We start from the raw sequence: 18,611 nt of genomic DNA on the forward strand, positions 1-18,611 counted from the left end.
TGAACATTTTATCCCTAGTGTTTTCCCCACAGATGTATGATCTGCAGATGATCTCTGCCTGAAGTATAAGGCTCCTGTTTTCATATACTGCATGGGGATTACAAACATTTAATCAATATTTATTATGATTTTTGATTTTAGTTGGTTTTCCAATTAATCTACAAAGGATTTATTTTCAACTAACCTACAGTATTTACTGACTTAGGGTGAGACATAATGTTATATTAGCATAAATTGTGAATGTGTGAATATGTTAGCCTTCTTCATAAATCAAGCCTTATTATAAGACAGGAAAATGAGATAGTATTATATTCAGTAAAACAATAAAGTTAAAAGGATTTCACACAATTGTAAGCATATTTATGCAATATATTTTTGTAAGACAACCAGTTTGGTGTACTCCTGAAGGCATCAGGCTAGACACTGGGAGATGAAGAATTACAGTCCCACTCAAGCTGGGTAACCATGGGCCAGTCATTCTGTCTCAGCTCTGGGGAGGAGGCAATAACATACTTGTCCAGATAGTTGTCAGGAAATAAGAGTGCCCCAAAGGCAACCTCCCCCACATGCAAACACACACACACACACACACAGTCAATGGTTAAAACATTGTGGGTGTTTGGAAAGCAAAATCTCTTTCAAACTGATTTTCACCTCTGATTATTTCATTTTTGTTTATTTCATTCATTTTTGTTTAATCCACAGTTTTTTCTTTGCAACAATTTGAATTTGCCACTGTCTTCTTTGGAAATGTTATTTTAATATCCAGCCTAGTCTAAAGTCCTAATTTCCCCAAATGGTCTCCTATCTAAATACTAGTCAGGTTCATAAATAACCTTTGAGCCTAAGTTGACCAAGTGCTCCAGAGGTGATATTTAGCAGGTTCTGACCAGTTCTGGAGAACTGGTAGTGGAAATTTGGAGTAGTTTGGAGAACCGGCAAATACCACCTCTGACTGGAGATTTTACAGTATCCTTTCCCTGCCACGCCCGCCACGCCATGCCCACAGAACCGATAGTAAAAAAATTTGAATCCCACCACTGAAATTTGAATCCCACCCTTTTGCTGAGACTCACTCCCAAATATTTCTGCCCGGTTTGCATGTACAGTTCCCAAATCCATTCACAATATAAAGGCAATCCTGATATATAGTAACCAAAACATCCCAGTTTAGTGCTCTTTTCCAAGTTAGAGTTAATCAACTGATACCTTTTTTCAAACACTAGAAGTTACCTTAAAATGCACTATATAATACAAATTCCCTTTATTTTCTATTAAAGAATAAATGCCTATGTTTTCTTGTATCAACCTACTATTCTGAAGATAGATAATGTTAAATTTCACCAAATGAAAATCATATCATCCCATTATTACTTCGATTTAACAAACCCAAGATGCCAACACAGGTTTTTAAATGTTTAGTTATGGACTTAGAATAAGAAATATACAGAAAGACATTTTCTTTCTCTCCTTCAGAAGCCAGAAGAAAATATTTCATTAGTATGGTAAAAGCTTGTTTTTTTCAGTGTAACATTGCCAATTAACACCAACTAACATTCTGGAATTTGCTAATTACCAAATGGAACAGATGAAATAATTAAAGGTGTTTCTTTTTTTTTCATGGTGCCTTGGTAGCATTTTCAAGTTGGCACTAAAATGAGGAAAGTAGAAAAATGGACATTTCACACTATTATGCTGCTACTGTGACTAAATACTTCTGGGATTTCCCAACAGAGAATTATGACAACTACGTAAAAGGGGATTTGGTGGCAACTGCTCTTTGGATATCTGTTCCAGGCCAACAGCTTCATTTTCCACAAAAGTGAGAAGTATAATGCTAAAGTTGCACAAAACTGCATTATGGAAAATTTCCTTTATTCATGAATTTGAATTGTGACATGTAGACATTAAGCAACCAAAAACGAAGCTGTCTTGTCTGTTTGATATTATCTTTTTTCTTCCATTAGCATAAAGTTTTCTGGAAAGAATATTTGGCAGTCATTCCAACTGTTCTGCACTTAGCATAAGAAAATAAATAAAATCTCCCAAGCTTGGCCTCATAAAATTGAACCATAAGCTTCATTCTTTTTGACCACTGACCAAGTTGATTGAAATTTATACAATGTAATAGCAACAACATCTTTATAAGATGTCCATGTAAGGTTCAGATTAGAAAGAAGTTATATAAACAAAAATGAAATAGATTAAAATCCTATGTTGTTAAAGGTTTCCTATTTCCAACAATAATCATTTTAATATTTCTATTATATTCACAAATAGGGCATAAACAGCTGTTACCTACTGTCTGCCAGCATAACGGTTCTACCTTATTACTTATGTCTGACATCAACTGATAGGTTTTCATTAATTAGTTTGACTCTTTAAAAAACATCTGAAAAGGAAGGAGGTAGCAAAGTGACATTTGAAATGCACGAACATTTTCTAAACCTGAAAGTATCACAGTATTCCTACATTCATTCATAAACATTTTTTCTATTCCAAATAACTTGTAACACAATTTGTAAATGCATTTACAAATTATATTAACCATTGTTTTTTATTTAACACTGTAAATCAACCTCAACAAAGATTTACAACCACTGTAAATCAAGTATGAAATGACCAATTGTGGTTTCATCCACAAAACTTTAAATATCCTTGACTTACAACCATTTATTTGGTGACCATTTGAAGTTACAACAGAGAAGAGAAGAAAGAGAGAGGGGAAAAAAACAGCTGAAGTATCTTTATGTGGTGTATTAATTGCTCCAATTCAGTATTTCTCATCCTTGGCAGATTTAAGATATGTGGACTTCAATTCCCAGAATTTCCTGACATAACTATTTAATATGTAATAAGCAGCTTCTTTGACAGGGAAGGGGAAACCAACATGATTCTGTTTACTTTAAGTCATAACAAAGAGTAGGCACCTTATTAATTAAATTGGATACTGAAGGGAACTAAAGATTCCAGGCAAAAAGAAAAAGAAACTCTTTTTGCTTATGATAAGGATTTGGACCAAAATGAAATAAAACACTATTACATTCGAAATACTAAAAGAGATCTTTGCAGAATGGGCTCAGACATTAGTAGTCATTTCAGTAATAGTAGGGCTAACATCTGCTTCTATGGATAGACTATGTTTAAAGGCTGTTAATGAAGGAATATAAGGTTGGTTTATTTGATCAAGATTAAAAAAACTCTTTAGAGACTTTGCTGACACCAGGATTGAAGAGTTGATGTCTTATGTATTTGTTTATAGATAAGAGATGAGTTATAGGAAGAAAAAATATCTGTAACCTTATAGGGGGTGATGAGCTGCCAAACCTGTTTATACTTGTTGAGATGAAGACTGCATATTTGCATATTTCTATTCTTTTTCTTTATTTCACATTGTTTTTCTTTTTTGTACTTTTATTCTCTTTTTATTTTCCCTTCTCTGAATTTAGTTTGTATACGTTTTATTACACACACACACACATTATTTACTGCCCGATGTATATAATCTCTCACAGAGAGAGAAAGAGAGGGAGAGAGGAGGGAGGGGAGAGGGAGAGGGAGGGAGGGAGGGAGGGAGAGAGAGAGTGAGAGTGAGAGTGAGAGGGAGAGGGAGAGGGAGAGGGAGAGGGAGAGGGAGAGGGAGAGAGAGAGAGAGAGAGAGAGAGAGAGAGAATGAGAGAGAGCAATGATAACACTTAGTCATTCCCCTTCCTGGAATTTTCCAAGTAGAATTTTTTTTTTACTTTTCTAATGTTTTCCACTAAATGGTAGAATAAACTGTAGCCAGTCACAGCCACAGTGAGTTAGACAAATTCTAACAAATTAGAATTGTCTAACAAGTTAGACAAATTCTGCATTGTGTCATTTCCATTCATGGAAATGACACAATGCAGCTTAAATACATCTAAAACATACTTTACCACTTCACAAAATGATCCTGCTTGATATGTATTGGTCTGTTTCAGAGTCCTTTATAATGTAAGATTTCCTCAGGAAATGACTATATTTTACTACAGTATTTTTCTGATTTATTATCATGAGAAGTCATTTTCAACTTTCAAATTCCAGTTCTTGGAGAAAAAGGGTTTAGAATAAATAGTGCAGCTGTTATAAAGACATCCATTTGTATTTACGTTCCTCCAGCGATACATTTTATGGATCACAGAGGACTGAGATGAACAAAAGGGGAAAAAAACTGTGAAATATTAAAATCAAATGTTCTAACTGCTGAATTTCAGGCAGAGCTTTGAATTAAGAGGCAAGAGCTGCTCCATCAACTAAGTATCAAATTAACCTTAATTTAGAACTACTTCCTAGAACCAGTACATTGGTTCTGATTATTACCAGATACGAATGAAAAAGGAGCATGAGTGAAATACCCAGGCAGGCAATCAGGATCCACGATTGACCTCAGAAGAGAATCTAGTGCTACCTCCCCCCAATTGTTGCAACTGTGTTCATTGTGATTCTTAATTTAGAGCATCCTTCTTGAAACTCTTGTTTAAATGTTTAAGCAAGCAATGATATTTGGCATTGGGCTAAAATTTTTAGTTTGGGACCCCAGAACAGGATTTCCCAAAGTGGTCCCTGAATGTATGTGGGGATTAAAGCTTACAGTCAGCATAGCCAAAGGAAGTGTTGTCTTTAATCGTGCAGCAGTTCAATATAAAATTATCAATATAAAATTATCACAAAAATGCTGAAATTTGCACAGTCTAGACGCTCTCTTTGTTAACCCTGATAATACCAATAGCAATAGCACTTAGATATATATATTGTTTTATAGTGCTTTACAGCCCTCTCTAAGCGGTTTATAGAGTCAGCATATTGCCCCCAACAATTTGGCTCCTCATTTTACCCACCTCAGAAGGATGGAAGCCTGAGTCAACCTTGAGCCTGGTGGGATTCAAACTGCCAAATTGTAGGCAGCTGGCTGCAGAAGTAGCTTGCAATACTGCACTCTAACCACTGCGCCACAGAGACTCCTTATAATGCTGGATCTTGGCTCCCAGGATCTCCACTTTTTGCTTGATAGGTAAAATTGTTGAGATGTGTAACAAATCATCGACAATGCTTCATAATAAAAGCAAGTCTGGATTCTTTTCAGCCAGGGTTCAGGCCTGGATACAGGACATTCATAGTTTGCTCTGATGGATGACCCTTTCTGATCCTTTCAGATCTAGGAGCCTCCACTATCATCAGCCATCGTGTTCTTCTAGATCGGGGTCGCCAACCTTTTGGACCTCAGGGATCACCAAACTCATAATTTTAAATCTCAGGGATGACTAACCGGTTCTGTGGGCATGGCCTAATTTGAGGATGTGGCTTGGTCATGTGACCAAGCTGGGCATGGCTTGTATGTAAATATTATAAATATTTATATATTGATTTTTTTATATAAAAAGGGCAACTTTTACCCAAAATCAGGCAAAGCAGGCAGGCAGATTGAGTTGCTCACAGACTCATTCTTTGATCTATCTATCAGCCATCGGCTATCTGAGTCTGTCACATAAAATTTGCTTGTCGTGAGTCTGCACTGAATAATAGAACCTCAGTCCTAAGGGAGGTTCGGCTGTGCTGAAAAGCAGAGCCGAAGATCTAAAGACTAGCTAGAAAGCAAGAAATCCAACCATTTCCTGCTTCCTAGCTAATCTAAATATCCTGGCATAGCAGAACAGCTGATGGTCAGGGGGGAAAAAAGGAAAAAAAAGCAATTTAGCAGGCAAGTTTGCCGGGTAAGGAATGAGTGGACGGGGAGGGTTCCCGCGGACCATGTGGGTGGCACAGTCTTGTGTTTCTGCACAGCCTGGATTAATTGCTTTGGGGGGGGGGGTGCTCTGGGAGTGACATTTCTCTGCAGCCCACCAAAATTTTCTCGCAGCCTGTGGCCTCCCAGTTGGCAACCGCTGTTCTAGATTACCTGCAAGGATTGGAGATTGTGAAACAGTGATTAGGATCTATGACAATTTGCCACAGCCAGCTTGTCATGACCAACCTGCCAGAGCCAAGTCACCATGGCCAACTCGCCACAGGACAACTCGCTGCGGAACAAGAGTTACACTAATATCAAATAAATGGTGGAATAGAATCATTAAAGAAAGGATGCAAAAGGAGGGACAGAATGAAATGTGGATGGCAAAAATTAAAATATTTTTTATTTATTTTAAATAATTAAATAGAATTGTTAAATTATCCTACAACATGTTGTCTTCAGTGAATTGGCTATATATATGAAACTAAACTTTACATTACAACCACAAGCTGTGATGGAGATGCCATTGATGCCTTATGGAGGTTCTCAGGGACTGGATGGACCGAGTTTGGACGCAGCAAGATGGAGTTACTCTTTGTACATCAGGATCTTTTCTGAATTCCACCTCTTGATAACAAGCACTGCTCCCAAAGGACCAGGTTTATGATACGCAGGTCCTTCTAAATTCACAGCTTTTGCTGGGGGGCAGTAGATGAAGGCCTGTAGGAACTCTTTTCCAATTCTGCTTGGTGAAACACTTTTTGCCCCAACCTGGTTTTTACAAAAACTCCCAGCCATAGTAATTCATATCTTCATTACAACCTGGTTGAACTATTACAATTCATCTGACATGGGGCTGCCTTGAAAGATCACTTGGAAGCTACATTTGGTCCAGAATGCCACCCATCATTGGAAGCATTTGATGCCTGTACTCCTGCTTCCAATAGTCTTTCCTGTACAATTTATAATGCTCATTTTGACATATAATGGTATCTACCTATCCCAAGATGAAACCAATATCAGCCTTACTATTGGGACGTATTGGGTGAAGTGTCTAAGAACTGAATAAAGATAGAAGGCTCTACTTTTTAGCAAGGGCACCTACTCTTTGAAAAGCTTTCCATCAGAAGTCAAATTTATTTTCTCCCTAATTCTATCAGGAAAATAATTAAACAGCAATGTTTTATAGACTGATTACTATTTAGAATTATCTAGTGAATTATGTACATATTTAAATACTTTAGATTTGGATATTTTTCTTTGTCTTGTTTTGGTCCATCATGTGTTTGTGGGGTTTTAAAGTAAATCTAAATATTTTTATTTAGATTTAGCTGGACACTTTAATTATTTTCTACAAATCTTATAAGCCAATAAGAAGCTTACATGATTGCATCAGGATATAAACATAATGAATAGATAAAATATGAATAAATGTTGTTGCTTACTCTTTGGCTGTTTTTTTGTGGCAATCCTAATCCATCTTTTCAAAGGTAGCTGAATGTATAGATCCGGAGTTAATTTCAGATGTAGGGTAACCATTCTGTGAATTTCATTTCCTTCAATCCAACATTTTTTTGGGGAAAAGTTGACATTTCTGCCCTGTTTATTGCTGATTTTTGTGAAGCTCTTATCAAAAAAAGGAAATTTCACATTCATTGTCATAATTCATTCTGATTGCTATAGTCATGGTTAATCTGGCTAAGGTCTTGTAGGCTCATTTAATAAAATAACATGTGTCTTTAACACAGCTGCCATTGAAAATGGGTGTCACCATTAGGCAATTGCTTTCTTGGATTCAGATTGGTCCATATTAATTTCTGTCCTGTTTTGTATCTTCATTTCTGGATTCCATTCTGCAAGTACAGTTTTCCCTTAAAGCCCTAAATGAATCTCCCCTAAATGTTCATACAAAGCATCGATTTAGCATCGGAAACCCTGAATTTCAACTGTTTGAGATGAGAAGTAGGACTGCTGAATTATCACCAAAGGCTTGAATTCCATTCTCATAAATGCTGTCTCATGTCTAGTGAACATCTTGCTTTTTAAAAAGTTTTTGGGAAAACTGGATGGTATCATTACTGCTGATTTAGTGATTTAGCATATTATGATAGTGCTTGATCCTTTATTTCTGTGCTGCTGAATAAATAGTAAGGAGACGCAACCATGTTCAAAAACTATCCAAAGAAGCAGTCTAGGACCCGATAATTGTTTTTCTTTACATTTACTGAGGAAGTTGTTTCATTGTCATCTTTATGAGCAGTAGTGGTGCAGTGGTTAGAATGTAGTATTGCAGGCTAATTCTGCTGACTGCCAGCAGTTTGATTATCACCTGCTCAAAGTTGACTCAGCCTTCCAACCTTCGGTAAAATGAGGACTCAGATTATTGGGGGCAATATGCTGACTCTGTAAACCACTTAGAGAGGGCTATAAAGTACTATGAAGTGGTATATAAGTCTAAGTGCTATTGCTATTCATAACTGGCATAAATACCTCAGCAATTCATTCTCAGTAAACACCAAATCCTTCCCTACAGGATGAGATTTTTGGCATTTCGGAATATGAAATAACAAGGGTGGGGAGTTCAGAATTTATCTTTAACAAATTAATATAATGAAATTTAGAGTTAAGGTATATTAAGATTGATAGGGCTAAATATCACCCCTCTTAAAATCTGGAAATGTGACTGAAAGAATCAGTGGGGGTGGGAGGAATCAAGGCTATCCAAACTTGATTTTTTAATTAAGGCTGCATTGCTGAGTATATTTAGATGGAAGTTTATTCCAGTGAAATCTATGATGAGCTAATGGTAAGTAACACATTCAATGTTTCACTGAAGAATTCATTTAACCCATATGTGGAAAGTTCATGAGCAAAAGCTCTAAGTACTGTGCTATAAAGCCATCTGATTTTATCTATTAAAAGATCAATGTCTTCCTTTAACATTTAGAAAAGTGCAATATAGTTTCATTTCAGTTGTAGCAATTATCTTGCTGGTTCCAAATCCAGACAGCAGTGGGTGAAATTACAAGTTCTACAGGGCTAAATACTGTATATTGCTAGAAATCTGTTTAGTTGTCAATTCCATGCCTTGGAATTGTTCTATTTGAGAACTTCTATTTAAACCTAAATTTTGGCTGTATAGATTTGGTCTGCACATAGCAATGAACAATATTCCTGAGCTGAACATCAGTCATCAAATTCAACAGTTTCAATGATTTCATTCATCACACTGCTTATGATGGACTATGTTGTACATACCAATAAATGCAGTATGATTGAATGAAGTGCAGTCAGTTTTCTGCTCATTTCATGCTATTAGTTAAATCATTCGTGAAAAATGCAACTAAAATTCTGAATTAAACTCCTATGAGAGCAGGCTTTGTTTTATTCATATGAAGATAGAGATGAAATACAATAAGCATTTAATAGTACAGTACACAAAGCCTCAAATTGAATCATGTATTGGTTAAAAAATGTATTTCCACTTCAGCTTTTGAGAAAAATTCCAAAAGCTGTTTTTTAATGGAAAAAAATTGTTTACATTCCACAGAACTATGGACCAAAACTGCATATATTGATTGTTATGAATCACTTAGATTGAAAGACAGTAGATAGTAATAACAGAATAGTCTTCGATGACAGCTACAACATCAAAAACGTAAGGTTAGTAGATATTTTATTTGCTCAAATAAATACTAAAAACAACCATGAGGATTATGGAAACCAAACCAGCAGAAATTAACAAAACTTAGAATTAGAAAATGACATCAAATCTTGAGGTCCTAATAAATCAGAAGATGTAATTCTGCTTGAACCTGTATTAAAGCAGGGGTCTCCGACCATCGGTCCATGGACCGGCATACCAGAAACCAGGCTGTGCAAACAAGCAAAGCCCTATCCGTAGGATGCAGGCAGCATGCAAAACCAGGCCTCTTCTGATCCATGGAAAAACCTCTCTTCACGGAACCATTCCCTGGTATCCAAAAGGTTGAGGGCTACTATATTAAAGGCTATGTTTGTTTCACAGAAAACTTCAAAGTAGAAATTAAATAGATCACTAGAAAATGTATATTGGCCCAAAACAAAGTAGATCTTTCCACAACGGACTTCACTGGAAAAATATGTTAATACCAACATTTCTGATTGTTTTTTCAATTTTGAAAGTCATATGTTTTCCATTTTGCATAGTCAGGAAGAAATCTATACCCAGTGGAATATGGGCTGAACAAGAGCAATTAAGTAGCTCAGCAAATCTTTGAGAAAGTAAATGCTTCAAAGCTGATTGAAAATCTGCATGGTCTTCATATAGATCAGGGGTGTCAAACTCAAGGCCAGATCCAGCTCGCAGGAGGCTTAGTTCTGGCCCGCATGGCTGCCCTGAAAACAGTGAAGCTCTGGCCCGCAGTGACTCTGCCAGCCAAAATATAACTCGAGAGGGTTACATGCAGCAGCCCGACATGAATGACATTGAGCTGGCCACATCCACCCTGGCTGCATACCCCCTGGCCATGCCCCCACCCCAAGTCAAACACAAGCCTGATGTGGCCCTCAATTAAGTCAAGTTTGACACCCTGATGTAGATGAAGCTTTATACAGAATCCTGAAGGAGAAAAACAGGATCCAGCCCTGCAGACGTTAAGCTTTATATCAATGTGAACTCAGGAATGGGAAAACATAAAGAGGATTGCTCATGTCAAACCAGCAGGTATGAAATAGCTCACAGCCACAAGTTCATGTGCACCAAAATAAAGCCAGACACTTTGCAAGTCTTGCTGGTATAAAACAATGTCACCAAAACAGTTGCAAAACCTTATGTTGGTCAAGTAGAAATAATGAACACATGTGCTGCTATCAAAAGCTAGGTTCCATTCTAAAGGGTTAGCAATTGTTTTCATTAACAATCTAAATGTTGTGTATACATATGCTTTAAAGGAAAATACATTTATAAGTCCACCGCCTATCAAAAATACATCTGAAAACTGTTTTCTGAATAAGAAATATGTTTTCAAAGGAAAACAAAAGTTCCAATGTGAAACATTCAGACTTTTTTTATATTTAGCTTCCATAAATGTCTTGACTGTTGTGCTTTTTATTTATTTTTCTCTTACTACACTTTAAAACAACTCTTGGTTTTCATTTGTATGTGTGTGGGGTGGGGGGTGTTTTGATATTGATCTTTGGTTTTGTTTATTTTCTGCCCAGAATTTCTTGGATAAATAGATTATTACATAAATTGGAGAAATAAAATAATGAAACAAAATAAATTTTATTTTAAACAGGCTTTAATAAGGTGGGTTTCTCACCTACCTATATATATTTTTCAGTTCTAGCAAAAGGGGGCAGATATGAGACTTTGGATTTTTAAAACAAACTCTACTTTAACTTCTAGAAAGAAGCAGGTAACATCAAACATGTTCTTGAAATTCAAACGCTGTCAAATCTTCTGTACGTTTCACATACACACACACACACACACATGCACGCACACGCACACACCTATTTTAGATGTTAAAAACTAGACTATCATTGAGGAATAGAATGAGATATTAAGAAAATAGTAGCTGTTGAAAGAGGACATTTATGAATAGAGCTGTAACAGAATAATTATTAGGTAGCACGCATTGAAAGCGTATTAGTTCAAAGCTACAAGACAAATGTAATTATTCTTTTCCTCATCACATTAACTGATCATTCCCACATCTGAGTCCCCCCCCCAAAAAAAAAACAATAACTCTAAAAAAATCAAACATACAAGGGAAGCTACATCAAATGAAATAACTAAAGTAGTAATATGGAAGTAATGAAAGTGTTATTTTACTAGGCAAAATCACAAGGTAACTCCTAATGTTAACAAAAATGAACTTTAAATAAAAAATGGTGCCAAAAACACTTATAGGCAGCAACAGCTGGTAAATTGTTTGTTACTAAGCTATAGGCTGTTACCTCTGACCAGCACAACTAAACAGAATGGGGATCTTCCCTCTATTGGCAGAACGTGAAGGTGATTATAAAGGCATAAAATTCATTTGCAAGCACAGTGAGATATCTAGCCAACAGCTAACCAACAGCTTTCATTGGGGGATGTTACATCATTGGCCAATGTGGATAATGCAACCTGTTCAGTGATGGGATTCAAAAAATTTTACTACTGGTTCTATGGGTCTGGCTTGGTGAGTGTAGCTTGGTGGGCATGGCAGGGGAAGGATACTGTAAAATTTCCATTCCCTCCCCACTCCAGGGGGAAGGTTACCTCTACTCAGAATTTCTGCTACTGGTTCTCCAGAACTGGTCAGAACCTGCTGAATACCACCTCTGAACCTGTTGGCCAACAAAATGTACGCTATCACGTTTTGTGGTGACCTTTCCAAAATCTGTGCTAATTAATGTATTCGTTTAAGTAACAGAAAAAAAAATGCCTTTATAAATCATGGAAGCTATTTAAGACTTTTTTATTTCTTAAAAACTTGGTCAAGTACTTGCATAGTTGAAGAAAGCTTTTGAGAGTTTTGCACAGGTATGGTATATATCATAATGTATCTTATCTGTGTATATGTTATACATTTAGTAGTTTGTAAATTGCATTTTCTACCCTATAATTGGATTGGGTATGGGTTGTACATGTAGCCCTCATCTTAAAAACCATAATTGAGTCCAAAATCTATGTTGTTAAGTGAGAAATTTGTTGAGTGGGTTATTCCCCATTTTATGACTTTTCTCGCCACATTTGTTAAATGAATTACTGCAATTGTTGAATTAGTAACACAGTTGTTAAGTGAATCTGGCTTCCCCATTGACTTTGTGTGTCAGAAGGTCACAAAAGGTGATCACCATGACTCCAGGACACTACAACTGTCATAAATGTGAGTCGGTTGTCAAGCATCCAAATGTAAATCACATGACCATGGGTATGCTGCAACGATCATAAGTGTGAAAAATGGTCATAAGTCACTTTTTTCAGTGATGTTGTAACTTTGAACAGTCACTAAATGAACTGTTGTAAGTCAAGGATTACCTGTAAATCTAGGTTATAAATTAATAGAACACATCTGAAAAAGCTTCCCAGAATGTACTATTTAAACAGTGTGGTCTTCATGATATGACACAAGTTTCTATTTCCATGAATAATTGCCTCAATCTGAACAGGACATACTGTGAAACACACTTTCATAACTTATAATACCCATTTACAAATAGCTCATAAGACACAGGAAATTGTATCATGTTACAAAAGGTTATTCACTACATTAATATTATTCATATTGGCCTGAAAGGAATTATTAATCTACACAGAGCTAGCCAATGAAGCACATAAATGACTATGATCATTTATGAAAGGATTGAAATTTTTAGAAAGATTTCTGATTTATTTATGCACTACTTTTATAAATATTTGGGTTTTTTTAGCATACACTAACATATACTGATTTGGAATCTGGCTGTAAAAACAAAGTTAAGTAACTAAAATTCAGAGCACATGAAACAATATAGACGTATGGATGTGCAGTAGGATTGTGCAAAACTTTGGATTTGACTAGAAAGAGATGCCTCTTCAGAATGTGTGGGAATGCCAAGATAACATCTGTTTTCAGCTTATGAAAACAGCTGTGAACTTTAGTGGAGTGATCCACTTGGGATCAAAAGTCCAGACCAAATAAAATTGATCATCTGTCTGAAAGGGATAAACGTTCATCATCTACTTATAATAAAGACAGAGGTGATCTTATTCTCAGTTCTTTCATAATAATTAATGTTCGATGAAGTAGAGGCAGCTGGATCCAAGGCAGAGGTGGTATTCAGCAGGTACTGACCAGTTCTGGAGAACCGGTAGCAGAAATTTTGAGTAATTCGGAGAACTGGCAAATACCATCTCTGGCCAGTCCTGCCAGAGTACCCGCCTGGATGAACACAAAAATGCAGTCAAAAAGCTGGAACACACTTCCTCACTAGTCCAACACATGGAAGCCACAGGTCATAGCATCAACTTCAATGGCACCAAAACCCTGGCCACTATGGAAAACCCTAGCCACAGAGTCATCAGAGAAGCCATAGAGATTGAAAAAAGACCAGAAAGCATGAATAGAAGAGATGATTCCACCAGGCTGTCAATCATTTGGAAGCCTGCACTCACAAACAAAAAAATATCCACACCACAAGCCAGGCAAACACCTGGGCACAAACAGATCCCCCCTGATACCTCCAGCTCAAACACACACCAACCAGGCACCCAGATGAAACCCAGCTTCCTAACTAATGATAGCCGTCCATTTACCCGAAGCCAAGCTGCACTAAAGGCCTCCAATAAAGTAACACAATGCTGCCAGCAAATCAAGATACAAAAAGAGCCAAAAAAACAGACAGAAGATATTAGAGACACCAATCAAGCAGAACACAGCAAACTCCGAGACCAATAAACACAGACCAAGACTCCCAACCAATCAGGATGAAGAAAAAACCATTAAAAACCCAAAATGCTACATCACAGCCACCCGCTCAGGACATCACATCAGAAAACTCAAGAAATTACACCTCAAGAACTCAAGAAGTCACAACACAGCAAATGACCCAGGATATCACAGCACAAGACCAAGGATACCACAGCAATAAATCTCACAAGGTCATCACACAACCCATTACCCAAGCTGTTACTACACAGGAGGCTAATCGAAAAGAGATCAAAACACAAACGACCCAGGAGATTACAACGCAAGACCCAGGATACCACAACAAAAGAACTCACAAGCCCATCACACAACCCATTACCCAAGCCGTTAAAACACAAGAGGCTAACGACCCAGGAGATGACAGCACAAGATCCAGGATATCTCTACAACAAAAGGCCATTACACAGCCCATTATACCAACATCAACTCCATCAACCAATCAAGAGGCTGCAGCACAGCCAACCAGCCCAGCACACCATCCCCCACCACTTGTATATATAGAGAGATGGCAGCTCCGGTCACACACTGCTTGCACTGGCACTAAGCCGAAAGCACCAGCCTGAAGATGGCGAGTGGGACCTCGCCGAAACGTTGCCTAGATACTTTGAATCTTACGCGGAGAAAACCCGAATAACCAAAGATCCACATACAAATACCCGAGAACCTCAGAAAACAAATTATATATATATATATATATATATATATATATATATATATATATATATATATATATATATATATATATAATATTATATTATATTATATTATATTATATATTATATATATAATATATATATATATTGATTTGTCTGTTTTAAATGTATGTCAAATAAATGTTTTTCTAGAATAATTTTTTTTAAAGATTTAAAGTCTCTGAAATAAATAGCTGGTAGAAATATATATTTTAATATCTTGTACACAAAGATTTTGCGACATACTATTATTTATTCTGCAAACAACAGGTTTAAAAGTATGTCATAACTATTACTGCTTTATACAGGTGGTTGTTGCTTAACAACCACAAATGGGACTGTCAACCCTATTGCTAAACTGTAGTCAGTAAGTAAGACATTATATGACATGTCACACTTACAACTTTCTTTCATTGCAGTCATTAAGCAAATCTCCCATGTTTATTAAGATCATCATGTGGCCGTGATTTACAATTTTACTGTTGGTTTCTCCATTAGCTCTGATTATTAGAAACCAGCTGTGAAGTACACAAATTGTGATGTTCAGACTGTGGAACAGTCAATGGTTATAAATGCCCAAAATCCAAATCTTCAGGGATGCTACAATAGTTCTAAGTGTGAAGAATGGCCATAAAGTTATTTTTTCAGTTCCATCATAACTTCAAATGGTCACTAAATAAGACATTTGATAAAACAAAGATTACCTATAATTTAAAACCCAAAATATATTTCAAACCTGTCACAAATTCATCTATTTTTTAACATTTTGTCTTATTTTAATACTTTAAAACTTTTCAACAGCTGGCTTAAACTGTAGTGTAAGGCTGAATAGCATTCCAAAATGGGATATATGCTAGAATATATCTTATGTCAATGAAGATTAAATCAAAGTCCTGCATGTTTACTTAGAAATATTATAAATGACAGTTGTAAGCATGATACTTAAAATAAACCAGCTTCCAGATTTTAGGGATAAAGGCAGCAGTATAAATATTCGACACTAATAAAATCACATCACTAAGAGGTAAACTTTAGTATGGGTTCTGTTATTGAACAAATCTAGAGACATGCAGGTTTCATGCAGACTGTTTATCTTGTCATATTGTATAAAGGCAGCCTATTTTAATTTTATTGGCTTCAGTGGTTTAATTTCAGGTACTTAGCTCTATAGGTCTACTGAATCACTGAAGCAGGAATCTGTACAGAAGGCAATACACATATATTGTACGTGTGTACATACTTACAAAGATACTTTGATTCTAAAATTCTAAAATTATGGATCAGGCAGGGACATCTAGTTCAACTTTCATGCACAGGAAAACCAATTAAATTGTCCTTGAGAGGTGGTTATCTATCCATTTTTTAAAAACCTCCATGAACAAGAATCCATAACCTCTGTAAGTAGACTGTTCTATAGTTGTTCGGATCTCATTGTCAGAAACTTTTTCAGTTCATTTAGAATAGTTTTCAAATATGACTCCATTACATGAAGATATGGGAATGATAGCTACAAGCTTCCATCTACCTACTTAAACAGATCTTCATCTATGACTGTTCTCTGTAATCCAGGAACTTTATTTGCGGCATTTAGGAACCTGACAAGGTAGTATGACACACATTCTCCATTTTATCTTTTTTGCAGTGAGGGAAATGGTCTAAATGGGCTAGCTCTATTGCAATCAAATTCAGGATCACAACAAAGGAAATATCCTTAAATGTATTTTTAATTGGTTCCCTACTGAATCAAAGATAGAACTTTACTCACCAATGGTGCACACCACAATCCATTTCTGTTGAAAGGATGGCTTTTACAGAGAACAAAATTACTATAAATGCACAACATACCTCTCCTCTCTTGTCTCCATGGAATAATTCAAACCGAAAAATACTTCGTAAGTCTATTATCTCTTAAGTAACATATCTTAAACAATTCTGTATGTATTATGAAACCCAAGCTTGTAAAACATAACTAAGATAGTGTGACTTGAAAATCTATGTGTACTCTTAGTACTCTTCCAGCTGAGCCTTAATGGTATCATGGAGTATCAGCTGACTATACTTTTTTTTCAGGGAATTTTTATAAAAATTAATATTAGAAGACAGAAAAAAGCATCCCAACCCAGATCCATCACTCATTATTAAATTAAAAATACATATTTTCTTCTTTACCCAGCTAACGTGTGCAAATACATTATCTTTCTATTATGTCCTTATTATTATTTATTATACTGGACACTCAACAAGGGGGTTTAATGCGGCTCTCCAAAGGTTTAGATTTATCTAATGAAGTAAACTGTAATTTTTTTTCTTTTTTTTTAAGTAATATGAGAATTTGCTAAAAGCTTTCCATGCACATCCATATTTATCAAGAGCAGCTGCTAATGTATTCTTGCAATTTTCATCTTATGACTTGTAGGAATAGAAAATGCACAATCTTATAAAAGGATGAAGCATTTTAATAAGGAACTACCAGTAAATGGCTTATAACTGTTAACAGCTAAATCTTGTACTTGTACTCAACAAACAAATAAACAAAGTTTTGATTTTGACACCCCACTTCATAAAACCTTAATGCTTTTTTTTTTATCTAGTATATCCAGTATTACATTCAATATTATATATAGAATAGTAGATACAGAAGTTGGAGCTACCCAGGGCAGCAGGTGGGAGGCTACTTCTGCAAGTAGAATGTCTTTATTCTCTCTTATAACCTTAAATAAGATGAATATCAGCAGAGAATTTGCAGCTCAATTCTAATGTCCACAATAGAATCTTAGTAAGGGTCTCTCTCGCTCCCCCCTCTTTCTCTCTCCCTCCCTCCCTCTCTTTCTCTCTCTCTCTCTCCATCTCTCCCTCCCCCCTCTCTTTCAAAGGTAATTCAACTGAATCAACTTGTTCAATAAAAGCTTTGAATCAAGTTTCTAAGGTGATGCAAATTGCCTTTGAATTCTTTTTCAGAGATTCTAGGGTAATTCTGAGACTTGGTACATTTTTCTAGCTTTGTAAAACATTTATGTAGTTTTTGTACATAAACAAAACTGGTAAGGGAAGACTGGGTTGTTATGAGTTTTCTGATGTTGATATAAATAGAGGACTGAAAGTTTTATCAGTTCTATGAACCCTGCTTATTTGAATCCTGGGGGGAAACTGCTGTATCATTTATATCTCTTTCTCTTCTATTAGCAGTCTAGTCCTTTGGCTCCAAGACAGATATTGAATATTTGCAAAAAAAAAAAAAAAAAAAAATGTAGATCTTCTTCCCTTGTACATGCAAGCAAATGCTAATGTGAGTGGATCTTTTATATATTCAATAAGAGAAATAATTCCCCTAGGATCCTAGTTTATTCTTGTAAATAGACCACTATTATGAACATTTAGGTGGGAGTTTGCCAGCTGCAGTAATATAGGAATAATCACAGTCATTTACATTCCATTAGACTATTAGTCTAACTAGTTCAAAACATTTTATGCTGGCTGGGTCTAGCTCTTCAATTTCTGACAAGACTGTGCCTCTTCATACCATATTTGAAAACATCTGGATTAAAAATATGAGTTCCATATGCCAAGCATGTATCACTGAGTAGACACCAGTCGCACTGACTTTCACACTGAAAATCTTGTTAAATAGTTTCTTCTTACTACATAGTCTAGTAGCTATTAAATGAAAAATAATAAAAAATAACTATAATATGGTGGTAAAATGTGGTAAAATGAGGCAACCGTGAA

General features: G+C 36.0%; 1 protein-coding gene across 9 annotated transcripts in view; it reads right to left on the reverse strand.

Annotated features, from left to right (window-relative positions):
- Positions 1-18,611, reverse strand: part of LAMA2 (laminin subunit alpha 2) — a 423,950-nt gene that overhangs the window by 310,783 nt on the left and 94,556 nt on the right. The gene's annotated exons all lie outside the window — the stretch shown is intronic.

Source organism: Notechis scutatus, chromosome 1 (assembly GCF_049901735.1).
Source record: "Notechis scutatus isolate UNSWTSFEM ecotype Mainland chromosome 1, rNotScu1.2, whole genome shotgun sequence".
NCBI classification, from domain to species: domain Eukaryota; kingdom Metazoa; phylum Chordata; class Lepidosauria; order Squamata; family Elapidae; genus Notechis; species Notechis scutatus.